This window comes from Phocoena sinus, chromosome 17, assembly GCF_008692025.1.
Source record: "Phocoena sinus isolate mPhoSin1 chromosome 17, mPhoSin1.pri, whole genome shotgun sequence".
In the NCBI taxonomy this organism is placed as follows: domain Eukaryota; kingdom Metazoa; phylum Chordata; class Mammalia; order Artiodactyla; family Phocoenidae; genus Phocoena; species Phocoena sinus.
The window spans coordinates 5,869,408-5,896,306 of NC_045779.1; positions in this window are offsets into that span (position 1 = coordinate 5,869,408).

Sequence of the window (26,899 nt, forward strand, 5' to 3'; positions counted from 1 at the left end):
ACTCCTGAAAACTTTCAGGTTGTCAGAAGCTGGCAGAATTCAACGTGGCCAGGTACACACCATGTACAAACTCCAAGGATGATAATAATAATGATACAGTCTTTCACTAGCTGGGCATTTCATTCATTTCACATTCATGAAACAGCTATCAGGATGTCTTCGACGCACTGCTAAGCCCGTTGTCACATCATCTTATGTTACTCTCACAAGAACTTTGGAAATAAATTAGAATCCATTTTGCTGATGAGAGATCAGAGGAGTAACCAACTTCTCGAAGGCACACGTACAGTAAGTGAAAAAAGTGAAATGAAAACCCAGGTTAATAAAGCACGTCCTAAGACTCATTCCACAATGAATTTTTAGCATCTAGGGTGGCAGGAGCCATTTTTCTCCTTTGCAGTAAGTCACCTTGCAGAATATTTCTCAGAAGCTTAAAATACCATTGCATATCCTGGTTTGTGATTTTCCACACAGGGAGTGACTCAAAACTCTTCATCCTGTTTGATCACATCAGGACTGAAGCTTCTGGGTTCTTCTGAGAGACGTTAGCGATCCACTGTCTCTCTCCAACTCAGTTCGCAGAGGAAGAAACAGATGCAGAGAAATAAGGCGGTGGGTCTCAGCTAGGGCTGAAGAGCAGTTAGGTGGCAGATGGGGGTAGAGCAGAGGAACCTGGTGCCCTGGCACCTCCACTAAGTACCAGGCTCAAGGAGCAGAGGACTGGGTACCACTAACAATTCCATCATACGACGTGATTACTACAAACTGTTGTTCCTACGCTGTGTTCCTCATCTCAAAAACTATCAGATATTTAAAGAAATTTCAATTAGGAGGCTTTCTGTTAACGTACATTAACTATTTATTAATTAATCCTAGCAGATATAAAATTCTATTAAAAGATTAAGAAATTTCTCTAGGGACGTTATGGACAATTTTGGAAATAATTACCACTATTTTAATTTTTATTTATTTATTTTTTTTGCGGTACGCGGGCCTCTCACTGTTGTGGCCTCTCCCATTGAGGAGCACAGGCTCCAGACGCACAGGCTCAGTGGCCATGGCTCACGGGCCCAGCTGCTCCGTGGCATGTGCGATCTTCCCGGACCGGGGCATGAACCCGTGTCCCCTGCATCGGCAGGCGGACTCTCAACCACTGCGCCACCAGGGAAGCCCTGAGGATTGTTTTTTGGTTTTCTTTTGTTTTTTAGTTTTTTGTTTTCTGCAGCACAACCTAGCCCACCCTGACTGTTGCCTCAGGGGAAAACCAATACAGACATGGCAGCAAATACATAGAAGACCACCATGGTATTCCAGCAGGGGGCAGAATCAAATGGCCAGGCTTAACACATTATTTCTCAAAGTGTGCCCCCAAAACACATTTGAATTCCTTGAGGTTCTCAGTAAAAAGTAAATTCCTGAGCTCCACACCAGGTCTAGGAATCTGCTTTTTTTTTTTTTTTACAAGTACCCTCCAAAGATTCTAGGCGTTAAAATTCCGGAGTCTCTACTTTCACAAATAATCAACTTCCAGTGTTACTAACTAGAAAACTGGTGAAAATGTTACAGTTGCCAGATATTTGAAAATACCTTTGTTACATTTTAGAATCATAGTTACAAGCGCTAGCCTTTTGGAGTCTAATTTTCAGAAGTGAAAAATACATTCGAGACTACCTACCATAAACAGGACTAATTACTATAGTTCAACTCTACTGACTGGGATGGGCAGGGGAAGGGGAACAAATATCTAAGTCTGCAGACATGATTTTCAACTTGACTCCCTCATTTGTCCCAAAGGTCAAGGAGTAGCATACATACCTTTTCTTTGCCAAAATACAAAAGCTTACCCCTTACATGAAAATACATAGTCAACATGGCGCTGCTGGGTAGTGACCATTGAAGGCCTCCTAGCCGACTGTCTCCAAGGCATAGAAACACCTCCCACTTTTCAATGTGTGTGTGCTGACCTCTCAGCCATGGGTTCACCATCCTGTTCTCTGACAGTTCTGCTTACTGGGGTAGAGAAAAAAAAAAGGCAAGCCACGCATGAGTGCAACTGCTCCCTCCACTGAGTCAAACTGCGGTGGCTCGTAATTGAGAACATATGGAATTTCAACTGGGGAAGGAAAAGTCCAACAGTGCCTGGCTTCACAGGTTTCACCTTCGTAAGTGTAAATAAGTTTGAAGCTTTCGAGGATTTCTAGGCATCCTTAATCTTTTCCAGTTTTTTCTTCCCTTTTATGATAGATGGAGAAGAGCAGCCAGGTGAGGTCTTTACGTGCACCACGAGCTCACCTTCTGGCAGACAGGCTTCCAAATGCTTCCGTCACATCCCTTTCCTCTATTGAGTTCTAGACCGTTTTAAGGACTTGAACTACTGAGCATTTTATTTTGGTGGAAAAAGGTGAAACATTCATTTAGTAACTTCATGGGCGTGTGGTTATTTCACTAAAGGCTCTTCCTGTTTTCTCCCAATGAACGGACAGCTGCACACGGTTTAGGAATGTGGGGCTCACGTCTGTGGCGGCAGGAGAATCACTCCACTCGGTCTGGGCACAGGCTTGATGTGTTCTGTCCACCTTTCGAACTTCCCAGAGCGTCTCAGCGTACGAGCATCTGATATAAAACCAACCTTCCCCCTAAAGGCGCCTTGCTCTGAGTTTACGGATTTGCGTCCATCTGCTAAGAATTCTTTGCTTGAAAGAATTTGAGAATTGAGATTGGGACGGCATTTCAGGCTCCCGAGGGTTTGTTTTCACCCCCAGATTCACCACCTGATGCCTTTTAAACACAGTTTAATAGTTGAAATGGATTTTTGTACTTTCTGCACTTAAATGATTATGCCTTCATGTGCATGCACACGTTGGATTTCTTAATTCCAGACAAGTGTGTGGAGGGTCACATTACATCCCAGTTAGTTCTTTAAATTGGAATCCTAGTGATTTGGGGAGGTCGTTCAGAGGGATTTGAAATTCTATGCAGCCCAGCAGATAGGAAGGCTGATTTCAAGCTGAAAAGGAAATATTAAGCATCTTCTCCTCTTTAGCACTGATTTGCTCTTAACCTTTTTTCCTGGTGATTGAGCTGCTTTTTCACACATTCAGTTTTAGGGGAAAAGAAAAAAATGGAGAGCAAACGTCTTGCTTAGTGAGAAGACAAACCTACAGCTAATGCAGTGGGTGCAGTTCTGCTGGATTTTCCTCTTTCTGTCCCTGCACACGTGCCCACCAGTAGGTTGCCTCCCCATGGGCAGGCGCTATTTTCCCCACTGCTGGGTCACCGCTGTCTGGTTAACTGTCCGGTGCGTATTGAGTGTAGGTGCTTGACGCTTGTTGGAGGAATGTGTGGTAGGGAGAAGCCAGGATCACTTTAGGAGTGTAATCTGAGAGGAGAGACCAGAAGGGCTCAGCAGGTGGCTCCATCAGCTGTGCCCTGTCCCTTCACTGGGCTCCCAAACACACGTGCCATTTGTCTTTCCCTGCGGCCGCCTCCATCTCATTCCCCTGCCGTGAGTCGCTGGTCTGCTCTAGGCTCAAGGCCTGGCGCTACAGCAGTGAGCCCACCAGAAAGAATGCCCACCCACAAAGAGTTCTGGTCCCCTTGGAAAGTAAGTTAAATAAGTCAGCTACATAGAATGTTAGACAATGGCCCATGCTTAGGAGAAAGGAATAAAACAGGGATGAGTGATGGGATAGGAAGTGGCGAGGGGTAGGAAGTGGCCTTACTCAGGGTGACAGTTGAGCAAAGACTGAAGGAAGTGAGGGAGGAAACTTGCAGAGATCTGGGGAAAGCAATCCAGGCTGCAGACGCAGCAAACACGGTGCGAAGCTGGCCCACAGGGCTGAATGGGAGTGAAGCGGGATCAGGTAGGGCCCATTAGCTGTTTAGTGGTAAGTGTCTAAGAAAGAAAAATGTTCTAGAAATCAAATGCCACTTAGGAAAAGTCCAGGTTAAGCAAACTTCAGCTGGTTCTCTGGGATCTTTATTGAGCCATTAATCTCCAAAAGGCAGTTTTAGTGCAAACTGTTTCCTAAGTGAATGTGAGTCCAGAACCACTTTTGGTGAAACTCAGTTCTGTAGAGATCACAGAAGCAAGCTGAGGGACAGGAGGGTGGCTGGGTGGCTGTGCTGGCTGACTTGAGGGCCCCCAGCTGTGTCCCCAGCGTTCCCTAACCAGCCTGAGATATTCAACCATCAGAGAAAGAGGGGGAGGCCTAGAGGGAGCTGCTGTGTCAGGCGCAGAAAGAGCATCATAAAAATATTACATTTTCCTTACACATAGGAATAGAACTAAGTCCCACTATTCCTTACTACCAATTGGTACTGTTGGTCAGTCCTATATTTTTTAATAAATTTATTTATTTATCTTTTTATTTTTGGCTGCGTTGGGTCTTCACTGCTGCGCATAGGCTTCATTAGTTGTGGCATGTGGGCTTCAGTAGTTGTGGTGCGTGGGCTCAGTAGTTGTGGCTCGCGGGCTCTAGCGCGCAGGCTCAGTAGTTGTGGTGCATGGGCTTAGTTGCTCCACGGCATGTGGGATCTTCCTGGACCAGGTCTCGAATCTGTGTCCCCTGCACTGGCAGGTGGATTCTTATCCACTGCACCACCCTGGCCAGTCCTATTTTTATTTTCTTTATTAATAGCATTTGTGTAACAGAAAAGTAAATGATACAGAATAATATAATTTCAGGGCTTCCCTGGTGGCGCAGTGGTTGGGAGTCCGCCTGCCGATGCAGGGGACACGGGTTCGTGCCCCGGTCCGGGAAGATCCCACATGCCGCGGAGCGGTTGGGCCCGTGAGCCATGGCCACTGAGCCTGTGTGTCCAGAGCCTGTGCTCCACAACGGGAGAGGCCGCAACAGTGAGAGGCCCGCATACCACAAAAATAAATAAATAAATAAATAAATAGTAATTAATTAATTTTAAAAAAGTATATAATTTCAAATAGACACCTTTATTCATATCTTTATAATAAAGCAATAACACATGTGTATAATTGTATATATACACATATAGTGAGCATACACTATATATACATATATAACATACATTTCCTTAAATATACGCGAGTATATATATGTATACATGAGTACATACTATACCTATATATGTATGTAACATGCATACATATACTATACATAAACGTATTATACATATATAACATATATAGCCTATGCTAAATGTACATATATAATATACACACATGTACTAGAAATATATTTATAAATATATGTATATATAGCATATACATATACCATGTATATGTGTATGTACGTGCATGTGTGTATCTGTGCATGTGTGTATGTGTGTACGTACATGTGTGTGTGTACATGTACCTATACGTGCATGTGTGTTTGTATATGTATATGTACAAGCCGGTCCCCCTGCTTGAGCTCAGAGCTCAGCGGTGAGCTGGGGGAGGCATTAGCCACCAGCCCAACCTGGAGAAGAAAGACAACAGGAACCATCAAAACCATGGAGACCAGCGATCAGCAGGGTGAAATCCCCTAGAGCCAGAAAGGCAGGGACCTAGGCTGAGCCGACCACAGGGGCTGGGGCACTTCCAAGAGCTCAAGCCTCCCAGCTCCTGCCCATGGAGATCCCCACCCTCCGACCTGCTCCTGGGGAGGGCCAAGCCCTCCCCGACTCCCAGCAGAAGGCAGCAGAGGGGCTGGGGGCGCCCACTCAGAGTGCCTTCCCTTCCTGCCGTGCCCCTTCATCAGCTCCCTCACATCGGCTGAGCCCCAGTCTCATCATCTGTGAAGGGGCTACACTGTTGCCTCCTTCTCTGCAGGTGCGAGGGTTAAATCTGTGTGCACAGGGGTCGGTGCCTCCCCGCCTCCTTCCTGCTGTGCTCTTTCCTCCCAGGAAGGACAGACCAAATGTATTGTCACCACAAAGGGGGTGAACTTCAGGACAGGATTAGCCATGGGAAAATGGTTTTCATTCACTTACATAAGAATTACCACTGCAGGCCTGAGTCTGGAACCCAGAAAAGAGCCAAACAGGTGAGCAGAGGAGAGGGCGGGGCATCCGCGTCTGGAGCTCCGCCCCCCCATTTGCTTTCCCAGCAGGAAGCGGCCTCGCTTCTCCTTGTGACAGTTATTCCTTGCACAGAACATTTGGCAGTAAATCATGGGTGGCCTTGTGCCATGTCTTCTGTCGTGTTTCAACTTGTTGTTAGAAATTGTTGTTTAAATCTTACCTTAGTCTATTTAACTTTTCCCACTGGGAAGGCGATGGGAAAACCCACCCATGGAAATTTTCACACTGCGGCTTCATCTGGGAAAACCCACTTTGCATACACGCTGCCCCGACATTAACTCAAATGCAAATTGACTTCCTAAGACTTTCCGGTGTGGGTTTAGCTATAAAAGTAACTGTAGTTCTAAAAATAACTGTGGTTCCAATGGGGGGGGGGGGTGTAGAGGCATACACACGTGCAGTTAATTAAAGACCTAATAGACCATCCAGGCTCTGAATTGAACGTTGCCATTCCTTTCATTGTGCATCACTGAATGCCTGCAGTCCAATATCATTTAATTGCTTTAAATTCTGTTTTCCATTGTGCTGCGTTGGTACAGTAATAGGAACTTCAGTTGCGGGGGTAGGGAAACCAAGGACAGAGAGAGAGAGAAGTTTCCCTGAGCACCGTATACAGTTGCGGGCTGGACTTACTGCAATAAAGCTTTCTGCAGAACTCATTTAGTATTACAACTCTGCAGCACGCCGTACCTTACCTAGCAGACAAGCATTTGTACCTACTCACCGTGGATCGGAGCTCAGCTCTGCAGCACGGTGTTACGGCCCTGAACGTGAAGTAGAAGGAAGCAGCTGGCTGGAAAACAGACCAAGAGTGGCAACTGAGTGAAAACCACATTTACAGAGCTCACCTGAGATCCTTCTCCTACCGCAGGCCCGGGAGGGCTGAGGGGCTGCAAGAGCACCAAACGAGATCGAATGATGTTCTAGATACTGTTGGAAATTGAACACTGGAAGGCTTACAAGCGTTACATCCAAAGGATTTTGTCTGAATGCTTTTCTAGGGGGGTGTGTGTGTGTGCGTTCATACTTTCATCAGAGAAGTTGTGCTCTGTAATTTAGGGATTGGAAAGTGTGCCTAGAGGGTGAAGCCTCTGCACTGTGGGCTTTGTTTGCTGCTTCTTGCTCTGTCTGAGCTGATATTTCAGGCACGCTGAGCTCGTTTCCACCCTGAGACCTTGCAGATAAGATGGATGTCCCAGCAGATAAGACAAGACTGCCTGGGGAGCTGCAGACACCCTCCCCCGGGACGGTTCCCTACACACTGGCCAGTCAGAGACCAGCAAAAACAATGGCCTTTTTTCTCCAAAGAGCACACGGTGTCCAGCACAGCCCGTTAAGCCTCCAGCATCACTGACTCTGTGTGAGGCGGCATCTCTTAAATGACGGCAGTTTGTCAATTCGGTGGAGGCGGGTACATCCTGAGAATGCTGACAATGGGGCGCTGTGCTCCCCGCAGGACAGAGGGGAGAGTCTGTCCCAAGGTCAGGGGCAGAAGAAGCGAGCAGAGACCCCACACCCACCCAAGAAATTTAGAGACAGAAAAAGGGAAGGGCAGCGAGCCAAGGCCGCTTCCAGGACCGAAGGTCCAAGCAGGTCAGGTAATGATCATGGCCTTGATCTTGTTGCTGTTGTTCTGATTCGTAAGTGCTCAGAGCAGCTTAACCTCTAACAAGTATTCTTCTCTCTCGAAATTAATACCTAGGTATTTTGTCCAGCAGAGGTGTTGTTGATTACGTCGGATGCTCCAGCAGTACAGCGCTGAGTGTGTCTGCACAGCACAGGGCAGCTGGCCTGCGGGGACCACACGGCTCCCCGGTACCTGCCTCGGAGCACGGCCATGGATGCAGGACACACACGGGGCCCCAGTGTCCTGTCCTCAGCTTCACTCACTCAGAGGGAACTAGAAACGGGTCTGTGTGAGCCACGCTCCTGGCCCACGTGCCTCAGAGGCCGCGCCTGGTTTCGCGGCAGCAGTAGTACACGTACCCCTACCTTCCTTCAGACGCCGAGGCTCCCCCCACGCCTCCCCCCATCCACTCTCAGCAGAGGGTTCGTATGTGACTCAGGGTCCCAACTCCTGGGCCACGTGACCCAGCCCGAGGTCCCCCAGTGAGAAGTGGGGGGAAGAACCCCTGGGGGGCCTGGAGCTGCTGGGCCATCCCCTAGGGGGAGGTTGCTGTCCAGCCACACCCAGCAGACTTTCAGTTCCGTGGGCAAAAAATAAAGAAAATCGCTCCCGTCTTTTTGCATCAGTTTGAGTGGGGTTTTCTGTGGCTTTCAAAGAGGTTCTGACTACCGGCCTCTATACGGTGTCTTTTGAGAGACTGTGTTAGTTTAAGGACAGTGGATGCTTGCTCAGAACAGGAGACAGTTTCTTAGACCTCTGCTCTCCTTGGACCTTGTCCATATGAAGACTGCTTAGAGCATCAGAGCAGAACTTTCCAGAGGGAAGGGATCAGCGGGTGTTAAGATGGTCTGGGCTGAAGGGCGCCACTCGGTCCCCCCAGGGCCCCTTCCCCAGGAGGTGAGCTGCCCTCTGACATGATGGGCCCTTTCAAACATAAAATTGTTTGTTCTGATCATGCAAGTGATACATAGTTATAGAAAAACTGGAAAAAACCGATAAGATAAAAAGATACAAAGTAACATTTCTCCCTAATTCTCACTGTACATGTAGGTAAAGAGGTTGCTAATTCTGGTCTCTCCCTCCAATGCCCTTTAAACACACAGAAGGGGCTGTGTCTTTTTCACTCTTATATATTCATCAGGGTTTTTTTTTAACATCTTTATTGGAGTATAATTGCTTTACAATGGGGTGTTAGTTGCTGCTGTATAACAAAGTGAATCAGCTATACATATACATATATCCCCATATCTCCTCCCTCTTGCGTCTCCCTCCCACCCTCCCTATCCCACCCCTCTAGGTGGTCACAAAGCACAGAGCTGATCTCCCTGTGCTATGCAGCTGCTTCCCACTAGCTATCTGTTTTACGTTTGGTAGTGTATATATATGTCCATGCCACTCTCTCACTTCATCTCAGCTTACCTTCCCCCTCCCCGTGTCCTCAAGTCTATTATCTTTGTCTGTGTCTTTATTCCTGTCCTGCCCCTAGGTTCTTCAGAACCTTTTTTTTTTTTTAGATTCCATATATATGTGTTAGCATACGGTATATGTTTTTCTCTTCCTGACTTACTTCACTCTGTATGACAGACTCTAGGTCCATCCACCTCCTACAAATAACTCAATTTCATTTCTTTTTATGGCCGAGTAATATTCCATTGTATATATGTGCCACATCTTCTTTATCCATTCATCTGTCGTATTCATCAGTTTTTTTATGCTAAGTTCAAACTCAGCTCTTAAAATTCTATTTTGGAAATAAAACAGAGTTCAACAACCATGTTAGTTTTCTTTCTACATGATGTAAAATTATATCAAGTAGCTATTTTAATGAATACTACATTGAAATAAAATATATTATGTGATGCTATATTATATATTCATGGCATTCAGTATTAGGCCATACTATATTATATTAATTGTTGGCAAGTTATGCCATATTAATAACAGTCATCAAAATATACCCTGTCTCTAATGATAAAAAAAAAAAAACACAAAATAAAAGCGAGAACCAGCCTTTAGTACATTCATCTTATTAGTTAGGTGTAGGCACTGAATTCTCGAAGAAACATTGAAAGAAAAGTGTATGATTCCCCCTCTGCCCGGCTGGGGAAACTGAGACAGGCCACTGGGCCGGATTTCGATTTTGCATGTTCAATCTAGAGTGTTATCTCAGGGCCTTAATTCCCGGAGTAAAATCCATGGGATGTTGAGGTCTAACCCAATACTTGAAGGGAGATGTGTTGTCTTTTTTTCTCCCTGTAAGACACAAGCACATCTCTCTGACGGGGCCTGTCTGGGACGGGAGGCGGAAGGTCAAGCTCTGTTTCCCTCCACAGAGGCCAGGCTAACCAAAGGGTCCTCTCATGGTGACAGGAATTCAGGAAGTGTCCTTTGGTCCCATGTGAGCCCCGTTGGAGGTGGGTAGCCGGGACAGTGTTGGAGGAAAAGCATCCCAGGGTGAGGAGGGCTCCCTCAAAGCAGGCTGTGTCGGTCTCTGCCCACGAGGGCCCCTTGGCCTAGAATGTGCTTTTCATCTCCCCAGCCCCTCACTAGCAAATGCCTGCTTCCTGCTCAGATTAAACACCACTTACGGCGATTACACAGCCTTCCCTGACACCCCTCAGGACCCCACAGCACTTTCTGCAGATTTGTCTACTCTCGATCATTTGTGCACACATTGATCATCTTATCTTTGGCATTAGAGAGTAAGCTCCGTGGGGAGGGGGCGGTGATGCCTTATTGTCTGTTGTACCCACAGTGCTTAACCGCAGTTCCCAGGACGTAGCTAAGAGTTAATAACAAACATTTATTGAAAGAATAAACAAACTATGTAAATTCCTTGAAGCAAAGTCTTTGTCTTATTCACTGTTATACTATCAGAGTTCAATTCAGGCAACGAACGAAGGCAGAAGCAATGATGGATTAGGATTTTACCATTTTACCACCAACACAGCAGTAACTGATTCAGGCAAGAGTCATCAGAGGATGGTAAGACTGATGGATGCGTGCTTGGTGAGGAACAAGGATATTTACATAGCCTCCAAGAGTCTCCCCACAAATTCCTAGCTCACTATAAAGGGACAAATAGTAACCTTATAGTGGAGAGCCTAGTGGAGACCACCTTGACCAGTGGGCCCAAGTTAACATCACTAACGTTGGGACAAGCCAACCGCACTTGGTACCTGATAAGATGCTCCGAAAGGACAGAGCATCATCTATGTAGAGCCTGTGTGGAATAGGAATTGAAATATGGAAGGAGCAGAAAGATTTTTAGTTGGCTGTCATGACAAGTCCAGTGACCTAGGAACCTTGTGATTATAGGAAAGGCTCATTCCTATAGTATCAACGAGGAAGTAGATTCAGTGCAATTTGATGGCTTGGCAACACTCAAGGCTAGAAAGTATCAGAGTCGGACCTCTCAGCAGGATGTCCAGCTCCAGCCTAAGTCTTCCCTCCACTTCCTGCTGCCTCTCTCTGGCCTCAGACATACAAGAAAGGTTAATGAGTGGCTCCAACAAGGGGAAGGAGGCCTAGTGGTGAGTGCACAGAGAGGGATGCTGCAGACTCGAGCTCCTTCCTCTCCTGCCTCGGCCACCAGCCATTGGTGGGAATGCACAGGAGGCATCCTCTACGCCCCTAGTTCCCTTTCTGGAAAAGACAGTTCCTGCCTCATCTATGATTCTACGAAGTAGGTCCTTCTGTCCAAACTTTTGTTTCATAGACTTCGCAACCACTCATTTGTAGTGTGATATGGAAACTTGCTACGAATGTTGTAAGAGAAGCAATTTCCTTCAGAATCAGATGTTTTGACAAAATGACTACAGTATCTTAGATTTGAGACAGGAAAAAAGAAAGGAACCTACTTCCTTTCCTTTGCCCACTAGGCAAACCCTTCCAAGTATGATAAAAAAATCAAGCAAATCTCCCAGTGTCCCCCGACAACAGGTCAAAATCATTCATTCATTCATTGAATCATTTACTAGTTGAACCATACTTTCCAAAGCCACATCTCTAACAAAAAAATCTTCATTATATAAAAATCTTCTGGCGCTTAGAAACCTGAGTCTTGATTTGCTGAACTAAACAACAAAATGACACTGCCCCCATCCTGAAGAGGAAAGAGTTCTTGCTTAAATGTCTTCATCATGGGACATTTAATGAACATCTATTGTGCGCCAAGGGCATTCTGCTCTGGGATATCAAGGAAGGTTTAATGTAGGACATGAATGGGCGGGGGATAAAGGACTGGTAGACTTTGTGCATGTGGATTTGGAAGGCAGGGGCCCTACAAGCACAAACCAGGGGTGGGAAGGATGGGGCTTACACGGCTGGTCGTTCAGTTCAGTTACCTGCCCCGTGTATGAGTATCCGCGTGGGAAAGGGAGATAAGGGTTAAGGAAGTTGAATCTGCTTTGTAGCCATTTAGTATTCCTTAAGAATGATCTTTTTTTTAACAGAAGCTCCGTGCTTCCAGAGTTGTTTTGTTTGTTTGTTTAACTGGTGCTGGAATGTCTGGAATGTCCCCTGTAGAGTACAGGCCACGGGAGGGAGCTGGAGCCCAGACCCAGCAGCAGAAATGAAACCTCTGATTGAAATGGGTGCTTGAAGCACAGTGAGTTGGAAGGGTCTCACAGGGTTTCTTTTCCATTTAAATTTTTTATTCTCTTTTAAAATACTATACAGTGAAAAATGAACAAGGCTTCTCGGCCACCAGACAAGGCTGGTTTCCCTCTTGGGGGACCCTGTCACCGCCCCCTGTACACACCCCTGCTTCTTCTCCAAAATCCTCCCCACACCCCCATCCACTTATACCCTTACTATCCCTGTCTTCCACAGTGATGAGGCCCCAGAAAGGGGGCACAGGATGGGAAGATGGAGAGTGGGGGAGTCCCCTTGAGCTCTCGAATCTGGGTGGGTCAAGGAGCACCCTGCACCCACAGGCGGAGAATGGGGTGTTCAGGGCGAGATGGGGGCCTTAGAGGATAAAGGCACATCCAGTCTGATGGAGAATGGGACGGGGAGGGGGGAGGAGAGGGAGGGAGGTGACCCTGTTATGCACCCCTCCACTAGCCGCTGGAGGCTGGGGGGACCCACACTGCAGTGCTGCCCCCTCCCTGGTAGATAAGAGCAGCTCCAGAGCCGGGCAGAAGCGGTGAGGGCCATGGTGTGGCGCGGCAGGCAGGCTGGACTGCAGGTTTTATGAAACTCTCTGCTGGTTCTTGGACACCTGTTCCAGGTCTGGCGCTCCCCGTTCCTGCCTGGGTTGGTTAGAAAGAGCTGAGGCTAAAGTCACAGCTGAGACGACCCACTCAGGTTGTGCAGGAGCTACTTGAGAACCCAGAAGCAGACAGGAGTCAAAACAGCCCGTAAACACTTGATGCGCAGGCAGAAGCTCTTCCTGGGTTCTCAGCGAATTCTATCAACAGTCCTGGGAGCCTCTGAGGAAGTACTTGCGCATTCCGGGCTCAGGCCAGGCTCTTTTCCTGGAGGTCACGGTCCCTTGCTGGAAATGTGTCCAGGCTTGAAGCATTCTCAGAAGCTCCCCCGCTGCACATCGGAGATTTCTTTGGAGTTGGCCCAACACTAGACTCACGTACCTGAATATGTACTAGCTTCTGTTGTGTTTCTAGAGGAAAACCAGGCTATGGAGAAGAGCGAGGACAAATCATCTGAGAGAAAACCAGTGACGAGATAAATGATGGTTTTGCCCCTTGGCTCTAAGTTCCTGGACGGCTCTCAGAGGGTGCGTCCGCTGATCTGCATACTCTACCTGGCAAGGACGTCAGGAGGACACTCACAAAATGTCCAGCGGCCCTATTCAAAGGGAGACGGTGAGCGGTCTGGGAACCGGTGCTGGCCTACAGGATACCTGTTACTAGTTCACAAAGAGATACATTCGGAAATAACGAGTCCATGTTCAGAAACATTTCTGGCAACTTGACGTGGCTGCAATGTCCAAGCATCTGATCCAGAGCTCTGTCTCACTGGGCAGATAAAACACTGGTCTGCGACAGATTGGAAATGAAAGCAACGACAGTGAACACAAACAAAAAGCCAAAGAGATCCTTCACTGCAGCTCGTTTTAACAGCGGTGCTGTGGAGAGCACAGTGGCGAGGGGACTGAACTTCAGTGGTTTGTCATCAACTTGCTTTGAGTGCCAGCTGTGTGGCAGCAGCCGGGGAAGGAGGGCTCAATACTGTCCTCGAAGAGTTCTCAGTGCAGTCGGGAAAGTAGACGGGTCGGCCGATGCCTAGAACCCAACTGGACAGACACTAGGACAGAGCTCACTCTCAGGGTTTACCGCCCAGCACCTCCAAAGCAAGGGTGCTCTTCTTGGCCATTTGGGATGCCTGGTGTCGATGATGACAGTGTGCATTTATTGAGCACTTACATGGTGGCAGACTCTAAATTTAAAACTTTACATGCATTATTATTATTATTTGCCACGCCACGAGGCTTGCGGGATCTTAGTTCCCTGATCAGGGATTGAACCCGGGCCCTGGGCACTGAAAGCGAGGATTCCCAACGACTGGACCGCCAGGGAATTCCCTATATGCATTATTTATTTAGTCCCCACAAGAACCCTCTGGATTGGGTACCTTATTGTCACTTTCAATTTATAGACGTGGAAATTGGGGCTCAGAGCGGATAATAAATCTTGTTCAAGATCGTAGATTTAATAAATGGAGCAACCAGAGGTCACAGATTGCCTGACTTCAGAGCTCAGATTCTTAACCCCAGCTCTACTGCCTGTGATGGATCCCGCTGTCTTTGCCTGTGTAGTGGGTGGGCAGAGGGGGTAGAAAGACCCTGAACTTCTGGAAGGCACCGCCTCTTTAGCAGCTTACAATGGTTGGCACAGAGGAGACCATTGTTTAGCAGGTATTCATCCCCTCCCTCCCCCACCAGACTCCAAGGAAGATGTGTACCTCCATCCCCACACCACTGACGGTGAGCGTGGCCCCGTGACTAGTTTGGCTAATAGAACGCGCCGGTGTGCCAGCTCTGATCACAGAGCAGCACATGTTTTGTCCTGCCCCTCTTGTGCTTCCGCCAGCCTTGGCTATCCAGTGATCTAAGGAAGATGGAAAGTAAATGGAGCAGACCCAGATCCATTTCACAGCTGAGAACCAAGTTCAGCACAGCCAGCCGGCATCAGCCTACACCCACCTAACGGGCAGATGAGTGAATAAGAAATAAAAGCGTATTGTTGTCTGTCGTGAGGCTTTATAACTGTGACTGGTCATTTTGTAGCAATACCTGGTGATCAGAATGTTCAAGAAATATTTGTTGAATAATGAAGCTGGTGCCTTGGGGGCACAGAAAAAGGTACTGACTCGGTGGAAGGGGAAAGAAAGGAATCCTCCCAGGGGAGCACTTCCTTGAGATGGTTATTTATGCAAGCTTATCCAAGAATGGATCAATCCCCAGGGCTTCATCCAGCGCCCAGCACCAAGTGGGGGACTGACATCAATTAGGTGAATGAAATCCCAAAATGGAGATTCATATAAAGTGATGTATATGAGCTAGAAAAGACTTTTTAATCTAAAGGATTACAGTTAATACTACTAAAATTTACAACTTAAAAGCGCAGTGTCCTTAAGTTTTATCACAGTTCAGTGTCTCAAATCTGAGATGGTCACAGCTGTCCCTTTGTCCTGTACATCCACTGATGTCACATGAAGCCAATGGTGAACGTACAGTCCTTCCTTTCTCTCTCAAAATAGGGATGTTGACTCAGTACCTGTATCTCTCCTTTGCAGCCAGGGCTCAAAGGAGAAGTGATGAAATGCCATGAGGTAGATAATGTACCTAGGATTGTCAGTGTGAAAGAAAGCCAGCAATGCTGGCAAAGTTCCCCAAAAAAAGGCTGCTCTCAAAAAATCCTGGCTGGAGTTTTGTTTTTGCAGATGCAAGAGGTTTAAATAAACATCCAAACTTTCTCATGCTTATCAAGACTGAACCTCTGAACCTGCCACAGACAAAAAGATCTAAAGCAAGAGACTAAGAAAGACTCAGAGAGCTCATGAATAAAAATTATATTTACCTGAAAATGCCCCCTTGCTCCTGGTGGCTCCCACAGAAGGACAATAGACAGTATTTTGAACAGATCAGTCAAAACCATCAGCACACGTAGGTTACATCTAAAAGTAGCGTGTGGTGTCCCCTTAAGAGACACAAACCTGAAGACAAAAATGCAGATTTGCCTGGTGTAACCCATCTAGAAGTATCAATGATTTTTTTCTAAAGAATGTATTTCTATTTGATTTCCATGAATATTTGATGTCTCCATATTCCCACGTTTTCATTTGTCTGCTGATAAGATGGCTAATAGTATAATACCTTGGAACTTATTAAAACATCTGAATCCCAGGCCATTTGGTTTATTTTTAATACCAAATTGAGTATTTGAATGCTTTAAAGTGCATAATTCTTTCCACCTTGATTAGATGTTTAAATTCTGTACCTAGATGAACTAATGAAATCACAATCATGGAAAAGTTAAGAAATAAGGCAAGATAGGTCCTTTTTTTTTTTTTTTTTTTTTTTTTTTTTTTGCGGTACGCGGGCCCTCTCACTGTCGTGGCCTCTCCCGTTGCGGAGCACAGGCTCCGGACTCGCAGGCTCCGGATGCGCAGGCTCAGCGGCCATGGCTCACGGGCCCAGCCGCTCCGCGGCATGTGGGATCTTCCCAGACCGGGGCATGAACCCGTGTCCCCTGCATCAGCAGGCGGACTCTCAACCACTGTGCCACCAGGGAAGCCCAAGATAGGTCCTCTTTAAGAAAAAAATTATTTATTCCTTAGGATGGAGGAGGCAAAAAAATCTTATGCCAACCCCTTCTTCCCTGATTATTTATATGGCACACATTATAAAGGAAACTTATCTTCTTCCATGTTACTCAAAATACCTTATTTTATTGTGTACTGAAACTAGTCGGCCCATTGGTTCCCAAAATCCCTGGACGTGTCCGTGTTGGCTGTACCTCCATTTTTCAGTGATATTCTCTTCCTTCTCCCTCCAAACAATCCATTTCTTCCGAGTGGCTTTTCCCAAATTATTCGATAAAGATATGGGCAATTAGTTCCTCGGGTGACTTTTCGGGTGGGGCTGCAAGAACAAGTCCACATCTCTGCGGACGTGGGAAGTAAAGCAGGCAGGCCAAGCACGTGCTGTGCTGCCTCTGCTCTCTCCCAGCTGGCCCGACGCTTCTCCCATTGCCTGAGGAAGAGGTTCCCGCCGCCGCCGGGGGCCCGTGTACGTACGTGCAGCTTCAGGTCCTCCCTCCCGTGTGGTCCCGCCTCTCAGCCCTTCCTCCTGCTGTGGAATCCCTGAAGTTAAAAATACCACCGCACAAGAATGATCCAGAGCCTCCCAGACACCCTGTCTCGTCCTCTGTCTACCCAGAGCCCAACTTCTCAGATTCGCCCCCGTTCTCTGCTTCTGCTTTTCTCCCGTCCCTTTCACGCCTGCATCCAGCTTCAGGTCACTGAATCTGGCCCGTCAGCGTCGCCCATGACCCGCCCCACCCCACCCCGGTTGCGGGCTGAAAGGGGCATTTCTCAGCCCGCCCTCCTGTTCTCAGCTTTGCAGCAGCAATTGACACATTCCTGCCATTCCTCCTGGCCCTCCCTCTCCGATGCCTTCGCCTGCTTGCACTTCAAGGCATCACACTTTCCTGCTTTTCGTCCTGCTTTGTCAGCCACTCTCTCTCAGTTTCCTTGGCCAAAACTTTCAAAATGGTGGGGCGCCTCAGAGCTGACTTTGGAGCCCATTTCTCTCCTCTGCTGTATCTCCTCATTCGGCCCCGTCGATGTGCTGACGGTTTACAGGTTTATGTCCTCAGTTCTAGCATCTCACCTGACTTACAGGCTTATGACACTCCCTCTCCGCTTGTTATTTCTACCTACATAATCTAAAACCAAAAACGGGTTACGCAACAGCAACTGAAGCACTGAATCACCGATTTAACTTCCCCATCTGTCTCTCAGCCCCCAGCCTTCCCCACCTTAGTAACTGGCATCGCTTATCTCGTTGCAGTGCACGTCATTTCACTAGGCCCACTTCAGGTCGCTAAGGCAGTCTGACTGGCGTTATCGTCAAGATGTATCCCCGATCTGTTTACTTCTTTTCACCCCCAAGGCTACCATCCTTGTCTAAGACATTGTTGTCTGTCACCGTGAATATTGCATCAGACCAGTGGTTCTCAAAGTGTGGTTCCTGGACCACATCTGGGAAATTGCTAGAAATACAAATTCTGAAATATGGAATCAAAAACTCTGGGGTGGGTCGCAGAAATGTTTTAACAGGCCCTCCTGGTGATCAAGACTAATGTGTGTTTCTACTTAATGTTCGTCTTAGATTATACTCTTGCAATAAAACTTCCAATGGCTACACTTCTACTTTTTATTTCTTTTTTAAATTTTTTAAATTTTTATTTATTTTTAAAATATTTTTAATTTATTTTTTTAAAAATGGTAGAGTCCATAAAGTTCTACCTGGTCCCTTTCTGTATCTCTGATCATATCTCATAGAGCATCCTGACCTCCCACACCCAGTGCCCCGTTCTCATTGGCCTTCTCTGTTCCGTGATTCCACCAAACTCGGTTCCACCTCTGTGCCTCACGCTTCCTGTTCATCGTTCCTGCAATTCTCTTCCCCAGCTGCTCCCAATCTGCCTCTTCTGTACCATTCAGCTTTCAGCTGAAATGTAAACTCTACAAAGAATCTTCTCTAACCTTCATATCTGTACCCCAAACCACTTTCTAGTGCGTAAAACGTTGATTTTGTTCCTACTTACAATTATTTATTGGTTCGCCTGGTTATTGTTTTTACTCTCCAATAGACTTTAATCTCCAGGAAAACAGTGACCTCACTCATTTCTCTACCACCAATGCCTAGAACAGTGCCTGACACATAGTATCTGTTGAATGAATGAAGATCTGTGCTCTAGTGCTAACCCCACCTCAAACTTGCTGTGTGACTTTGAGTTAGTAACTTTTCTGGTCCTGAATAACTTGCCCTGTATAAATAAGGCAGCTGGAGTACTTAATTTTCTGAATTTCTATCCTTCTCTACAATTTATTGAAACCTTTAAATGTAAAGCCTCTTCCTGCCTCATGTTTTAACCAACAAAGATGTTTCAAAAAATAATTTTATATACTGTAAAGGAATATCAGAAAAGATGCTTTAAGAAAAAGAAAAGGAAGATGAGAGAAAAAGGACTAAGGAAGCAAGAGAGACAAAGAGAAGGAAAAAACAAGAGGAGTAGGAAGAAGAGAAAGAACCACCTGTGGTCCCACAAACCAGAAATAATCACTGTTAGAATTTTTGTGTTTTCCAGCCAGTCTTTCTACTATGGGTATTTCCCTTCCCCACCCTTAGAAAAGGAATTACATTGTATCTTTTTATAAATTCCCAGTTTCACTTAATGTTTTATAGTCACCTTTCCATATGTATTAGTCAGGGGTCTTATTTGCAAGCAACAAAAGTTGGTTGATTCTGGCTAAAATTAGCTAGAATTAGAAAAAGAATTCTGAAAAGGATATTGAGTAGGTTACAGACTCACCCAAAGGGCTGGAGAACCAGGCCTGGAGCTCATTGGCCAAAAATAGCACCGAAAATGATACCGCAGAATTGGAAAGTATGGATATAGCTATTGCCACTCATGCAGTCTATTGCCAGAATGAATTTTTTTTGCACCACCAAATTCCAATTCAATACGTGATGGCAAAGGCCTACTATGCACACATCCCTTCACTACAAGACAGCCAAGAAAACGAGTATCTGGCATTTTCAGCTTCTATAGTTGAAGCCAAATTGAGTTCCATAAGATAAGAAATTCCCCCAATATAATTCCTCACAGATGCTATGTGGCTTAAAATAAAAGACAAATTTTCACTACAGCTCACTTAAGACACACACACACACACACACACACACGCACGCACACACACAAAATGCAATTAACCCTCTGAAAATATGCTCACCACTTTCCCAAAAGTGATCAATCCAAATTCTCATTACTTACTACAGTCATCATGATTCAGAATGTCAAAATTCTGACTGTCATTCTTCCTTTAGTTCTGTCATAATCCTGTCTTTTTATTCTGTAGCCTATGGACTAAATGGTGCAATGACAATGAACAATAAAAAAATACACACACACAATGGATAAAAGGAGAAGACAGAAGAATAGTAGTTAATAAATATATGCATGAAAATACCAGGGATAAAATGCAATGACATGCTCCAGTTCTTGTTTCTAAACTAATCCCTAGGCTTCATAACCCTATTTTCTTACCCGCTTGTCCAGTGAATGAAGGGTCTGAAATAGCCAGTTAACAATCTCAGCATGAACAGCTATGTAATTTGCAGAGCCCAGTGCAAAATGAAATGTGAGACCCTTGTTAAAAATGTATTAAGAATTTCAATGGGACGTCCCTGGCGGTCCACTGGTTGAGTTCACCTTCCAATGCAGGGGATGCAGGTTCGATCCCTGGTTGAGAGCTAAGATCCCACATGCCTCGTGGCCAAAAAACCAAAACATAAAAACAGAAACAATGCTGTAACAAATTCAATAAAGACTTTAAAAATGGTCCACATCAAAAAGAACTTTAAAAAAATGTATTAAGACTTTCAAGATGGCAATAGCAGAGCAGTGAACCAGACATGGGGCCCTTCTAAGCAAGGGTCCCTGCGTGACTGCAGTGGCCACCTGTCCATGATCCAGCCCCAAGTCTCAGTTTTGAATTCAATGGAATAAGCATTGTGTCCTATGGTAGACTGTATCTTATTGCTACATCAGTATGTCTTCCATTCCACATGCTCGTCTTCCAATGTGCCATTAACACTCCCCCACTGAGAGGTAAGGTCTATGCTTCTTTGCCTTGAACCTCCCTCCCTCCCTCCCTCCCTCCTCTCCTCCCTCCCTCCCTCCCTCCCTCCTTCCCTCCCTCCCTCCTTCCCTTCCTCCCTCCCTCCCTCCTTCCCTCCCTCCCTCCCTCCCTCCCTCCGTTCCTCCTTCCCTTCCTCCCTCCATCCCCTCCTCCCTCCCTCCTTCCCTTCCTCCCTCCCTCCTTCCCTTCCTCCCTCTGTCCCTTCCTCCCTCCCTCCCTCTTTCCCTCCCTCCCTCCCTCCCTCCTTCCCTTCCTCCCTCTCTCCCTCCCTCCCTCCCTCCCTCCTTCCCTTCCTCCCTCCTTCCCTTCCTCCCTCTCTCCCTCCCTCCCTCCCTCCCTCCCTCCTTCCCTTCCTCCCTCCCTCCCTCCCTCCCGCCCTCCCTCCTTCCCTCTGTCCTCCCTCCTTCCCTCCCTCCCTCCCTCCCTCCCTCCTCCCATGTACTCTGGTAACTCTAAGTTGCCCTGAAGCTGCCATGCTGGAAAGATCACATGAAGACGTGATGGGCAGTGAGATGCCCAAGGAGCCCCAGCTGTTCTGACCCCCAGATGTTCTAGTCTTCCCACTCCAGGCACCAGACTTGTGAAGGAAGACGTTCTGGAGATGAGCCAGCCCCAGCTACCATCCGACTGCAATCCCAAGCTACAATCTCCCAGTCAAATACACCCCATCTTTTTACCCAAAGAAGTCATGTTAGATAATAAATGATGATTACTTTTTTAAGCCACTAAGTACTGGAGTGAATTCTTTTTCTACAGCAAAAAGAGGTAACTAATCCATGTCCCCTGAACAATAAGATCTCCAACCAGCAGAGTCCAAGTCTTGGGTATGGGAAGCAAAACAATGATGCAAGAGGGTCACGGAGTGTAACCGTGAGAGATGCCACACTTTCTTCCATCCACGGGTTCCTGGACCCTGGCATTCTACTGGTAGGAAGAACAGCACCGTATGTGGACCTGGGTTCAGACCTGACACTGCATCCTGAAGGACAGCCCCACAAACCTGCAACAGTGGTTCCCCAAACAAAGCTACGACGGAAATGTCAATAAGAAGTGACTGGATAATTTAGCATCCACAGCAGGACATTTTGAGAGCACTTTGAAGGATTATTCTGGAACAACAGGCATAAACCAGGGTCATCCTAGGCAAAATGGGACATATGGTCCCCCTGTCAATAATATGCTTCTGGGTCATAGGGTCTGTGGTAAGACTGGTAAATCACGTGGACATCAACAGTCATCTTACTGAAGTAGAGTAAGTTCTTTGGTCAAAAATAATGTTGTCCGGGCTACCATGATAGAAAATAAAGTCTTCAGCAAATCAGGGACAGTGGTATTGGCAGAAACAGGGAATGAAGATAACTCCAAATACAGAACACCCGTGTATATTCCACTGGGGACAAGTTGCTGCTCCTCTATGGCAGGCACAGACGACTGGCTGGTCCACCCAAGATGTGTCGGTCTATGGGGACTCACAGTGGTCAATGTCCCTGCAGGTCAGCAGCCAGTTGACCATAGTGCGTGTCTAATAAACGGCAGCTGGTGATTACAAGTTCACATTTCAGTATCTGATAGACAAGCTCACACTTTTATTTTCTAAACCTTCTTCACTTCTTGAGCATGTATTATTTTAGTTGAATTTCAGAATTCTGCTCCATTCTCCAAAAATCTCCCAGTGATTCTTTTTTTTTTTTTTTTTTTTTTTTTTTTGCGGTACGCGGGCCTCTCACTGCTGTGGCCTCTCCCGTTGCGGAGCACAGGCTCCGGACGTGCAGGCTCCGGACGTGCAGGCCCAGCGGCCATGACTCACGGGCCCAGCCGCTCCGCGGCACGCGGGATCCTCCCGGACCGGGGCACGAACCCGCGTCCCCTGCATCGGCAGGCGGACTCCCAACCACTGCGCCACCAGGGAAGCCCTCCCAGTGATTCTGATTAGAATTCTATTATATTTATAGATTAATTGGGGAGCTAGTGAGGACTACAGAGGAAATGGTGTGTTCTCAGACATGCAAAGTAGTGAAGGTATTCTCGAAATGATTTCCCACTGCTTACCGGGGTCCCTGGCACATGTGAATGCAAGCATTTTTAAATGGACCGACCGTCTTCAAATATTGCCTGGAAGAAAAAAATCAAGTTTTCCCAAACGGCTGTTGAGATTTGTTCATAGGAACAATTCAAGAAGAATACGTAGTAATAGTCCACAGCTTCATAGAAAGCATCAATTAGATATTTTGCTGTGTCAGTTTCCCTCCAAGCCTGGGAACTATAATCAGACATGAGGTCTCTGGAGCTTCATGTGTCTTATGTAAGTGTTCATTTTAAAATACTTCCTAAAAAAATATTTCTTATATTTTAAGTGAGTAGCTTTTCTGATGTGCCAGCTGTATTGATACAGGCTAGAATTCCATTTCTGACAAAAGCATTAATATGCAACATTGTTTTTGCTTGGCAAGAGAAATAAGATGTCAAAAAAATTTACTGCCATTTATTTTTTGAGAGTGGAAGACAACTGTGTATGTAGTAGATGAAAAATGTTTTAAAAAACACAGAGTTCTTAAAAATCATAAATTAGGTAGTTATAATCCAGTGATTGTTTTCTTATTCTCTTGAGGCAGCTTACATCATAAACTATTGGGTTATAAATCTTGTTATAAATATATATTATATATAAAATATATCGATAAATATATTTATAACCCTATTGAGTTATAAATCTTGTTAATTGTGCTGGCACCTAGCATAATTAATATTAAGGTGCATTTCTGTGGCATGTTAGTCCTCTACAATGAGGGTGCTGTGCTGATGGAACCTGGTAAACAGGAAGGGCCAAGTTCTCTGGGTGCCCTAGTAAGCAACAGGGTGCCAAAGAGCAGGAGACACAACTTATTACTACAGAGTGGCCGGCAGCATTGTAAAGTTTTAAGGGGCGTAATGTTCTGGGCAAACCGGATCGTCCCCCTTATGGTAAAGGACAAGATGCTGCATCTTGCACCCGTATCACTTGGATCTGTAGGCAATATACCCCTTACTTGGGACTGCTGCGCCCACCCTTTATCAGATGACTTGAAGGGGGCCTATTCTGAGTGACGCCCAAAGCAAGGGAGACCGCCGCTGTAGGTTTAGGTTCTGACACTCAGGCTCTGTGGCCCAGCAGACTCAGCAGCGCTGGAGGAGCCTGTGTGTAGCAGCACCCAGGTAAAGTGTTGCAGCCTAGAGCCCTAGAGTTCTGAAGTGAGGCCCGCCCTCTGCAGCAGGAACTGTTTGACTAGCTACTCCCATGTGCCGCTGGGCCCCAGTTGAGACTGAGCACTTGACAATGGATGATCAAGTAACAGAGTGACCAGCCTGACTGTCATAGGCTGAGATTTGTGACAAGGTAGAGCCTGGGAGCGATCCATTGTGCCACGGAAATGGTACAATAGGGGATCATGCCAGAGTAGGGAGAGGGCCCAAGAAAGATGAGTAAGAGTGCCACCTCCCTTAGCTCATACCTGTGGCTTCAAAGGATGTTGATGAAGGAGGGAGAACCTGAGGCTTCTCTGGGGTTGGCTCCATATATCTTTGTGTGAGCTGAAAAGGGGTTCCTGCAGGCCTGGGGCCAACTGTGACCAATGACCTCACCTGTATCAAGACAGCTCATCTACTTTCAAGGAGTGACTTTGTATGCAGATTTTCTCAAAGATAAGGGTATAGACTAATCTCTCAAACATTCTATGTTTCATAGGGAAATGACATCATTCTGTAATTATAGTACTAATCTTAAGTTAACCCTGCCTTTACTTGTTATAGCCAGATTATTTAGCTAGAATTAATGAATAAAATTTGCAAGTTAGCTGGTAAACAATTACAAGACTTCTTAGGCCAATGTTAAATGAACTGTCAAAATACTTTTCATGCACGTACAGGTATATATAAACAATAAACAGATATATAATTTTAAAAAATTCTTTGTAGTTTATATCTCAGGATACTATTTTCTATTCATAGTTTTATACAATAACCCATCATATCTATCTATCGATCTATATCAACTTGTTTTTTGATACCCTTTAGCTCTGCTAAATAATAACCTTTGTATTATATTAGTGTTTGTCATGAATTAGAGGTGTCTTGACTTCAGATACTCATGAAGTTTTATTTGCCAGTCCATTTGCTTGTATTCAGTAATGGAAGGAACAGAGTAGAGTTGCAAATGGATTCTTTGGTTCTAGCAGCTGTTCTAAATGCATCTAATCTGAATTTTCCATTCACACAGCTGGTTTTATTTGCTCTGAGGTATTACTGCAAAACGGATCAAAGCAGCATACGTGTTACACTAAGCGTAAGGCTCATTTAAACATTTAAACTTCCAAATCCTGAACTACAATTGGCCCTTTCAAATTCAGATTTCTACTTACTACTAAAATTATTAAAATTCCTGTTTTTAGAAAAGAAGTTACAGAAAAAAAAATATTGGGAATAAAATCTATCTCTCAAAGCCTACTAAATAATTATAAATGGAACTAAAATTATTAATATTTCTTAAATAACTCTAAAAGATATGAGTGAAGTACCCAAGTACAGCAATTCTATATTTGCTAGTATTCCATTTGTTTAAAATATTATTGATATTTGTTCCTACTTCTTTATTATCCAGACTCCTGATTCCAAGACCTCAGGCACGAAAGACCTCTTGAATTTGTCCCATATTCTAATATTAGGAGCCTTACCTATGAATATTAACTTTACGTTTTGGTGATGACTTTCTTTATGGTATCTATTATAAAGTGACGGAACCATAAAAAATACATAAAACACATCAAGTGGAGTATTTTATATTAAGCTTAAGACTAAAAGCTACTGCAAAGGAGGATTTTCTGAGGTAATGAATCATTGTTTTGAAAATCACATTTTTTTAATCTAGTTTCATTTTAGAAAGATGAAATGCAGTGTTTGTATCAAGAGAAACATTGGGTTTCCACCCACTCCCCAAAGTCAAGTTAGATTACCTACGGAAACAGAAAACGTGTCTTCAGCAAAGCTTAGAGGTGAACACTGTGATTTGCATCAACATTAAGTGCAGGCCACAATAATCACTCCCTTAATTTAGTGATCCGTAACACCCTTGGGAGATGGGGGTGGGGAGAGTTAAGGAGGAAGATGATTGGCAGGACCGAGAATATTAAGACAGAAGAGCATGGGAGACATTCAGGGAAGGGCGTGCACTTTTGTAGGCAGGACCCTTGCACAGGAGCCCAGATGGTCAGACGTGATGGGCAGAAGCTCAGCCAAGCCATGGAGGCTCCTGGATGCAGAGAAAGCAGGACTTTTCTTCGTAGGCAATAGAGGGAGCTATTGAAAGAATATATATATATATATTTTTTGCTGTACGCGGGCCTCTCACTGTTGTGGCCTCTCCCGCCGTGGAACACAGGCTCCGGACACACAGGCTCAGCGGCCATGGCTCACGGGCCCAGCCGCTCCGCGGCATGTGGGATCTTCCCGGACCGGGGCACGAACCCGCGTCCCCTGCATCGGCAGGTGGACTGTCAACCACTGCGCCACCAGGGAAGCCCGAAAGAATATTTTTAAATAAGTCTTAGGCACAAACAGTGACTTGTTTAGAAAGATTACTCTAACGCATGGTTACTCATTCATTTATTCAACAAACGTTGTTGAGTTCCTACAATGTACTGGGTATACCCTAAATACTGGCAACACAGCAACTTTCATGTGGTCCTTTCCTTCCAGATTTGTTAGTCTAGTGAGACTGCTTAGGATGAACTGGAGAAGCAAGATGATGAGGGCAGTTAGGAAACACTTTTGGCAGTTCGGGAGAGAAAACCTAAGCTGAGTTAGTAGCAGTAGGAATAGGGATCGAGCCATTGGTCTGGGTTTGATATGTAAATCTATGGAAAGCTGATAGAAGCTGATAAATCACTATACACTGTACATCTCTCCCCAGCTCCACCATCTGTGAGGTCACACCGGTAGCTTGAAATCAGCCACGGTGGGTTTATTTACACCAAGAACACAGCTAAACACTGCAAATCACTCCAAGCCTCCAACCCTCAACCACAAGAACTGCTTGTTAAATATTCATATATTCTATCCCATCATCTGTAGATTTTGTGATAAGAATTAAGGGGATTGCACTTATATGTACCATTTATCATAGGAATTGTTAATTGCGAATTATAGTCAATAGGTTGTTAAATGTTTCTATGGGACTCCTTTTCAGAAGTAAACTCTCTGGAGGGAGAGCGTCATATTAGCACTTGCTGCACAAAGCAACTGTTTTAGGAGCTGCCTGACCATTTAGTTAGCTGAAAGCATTTTATAAACCAATATTTCTCT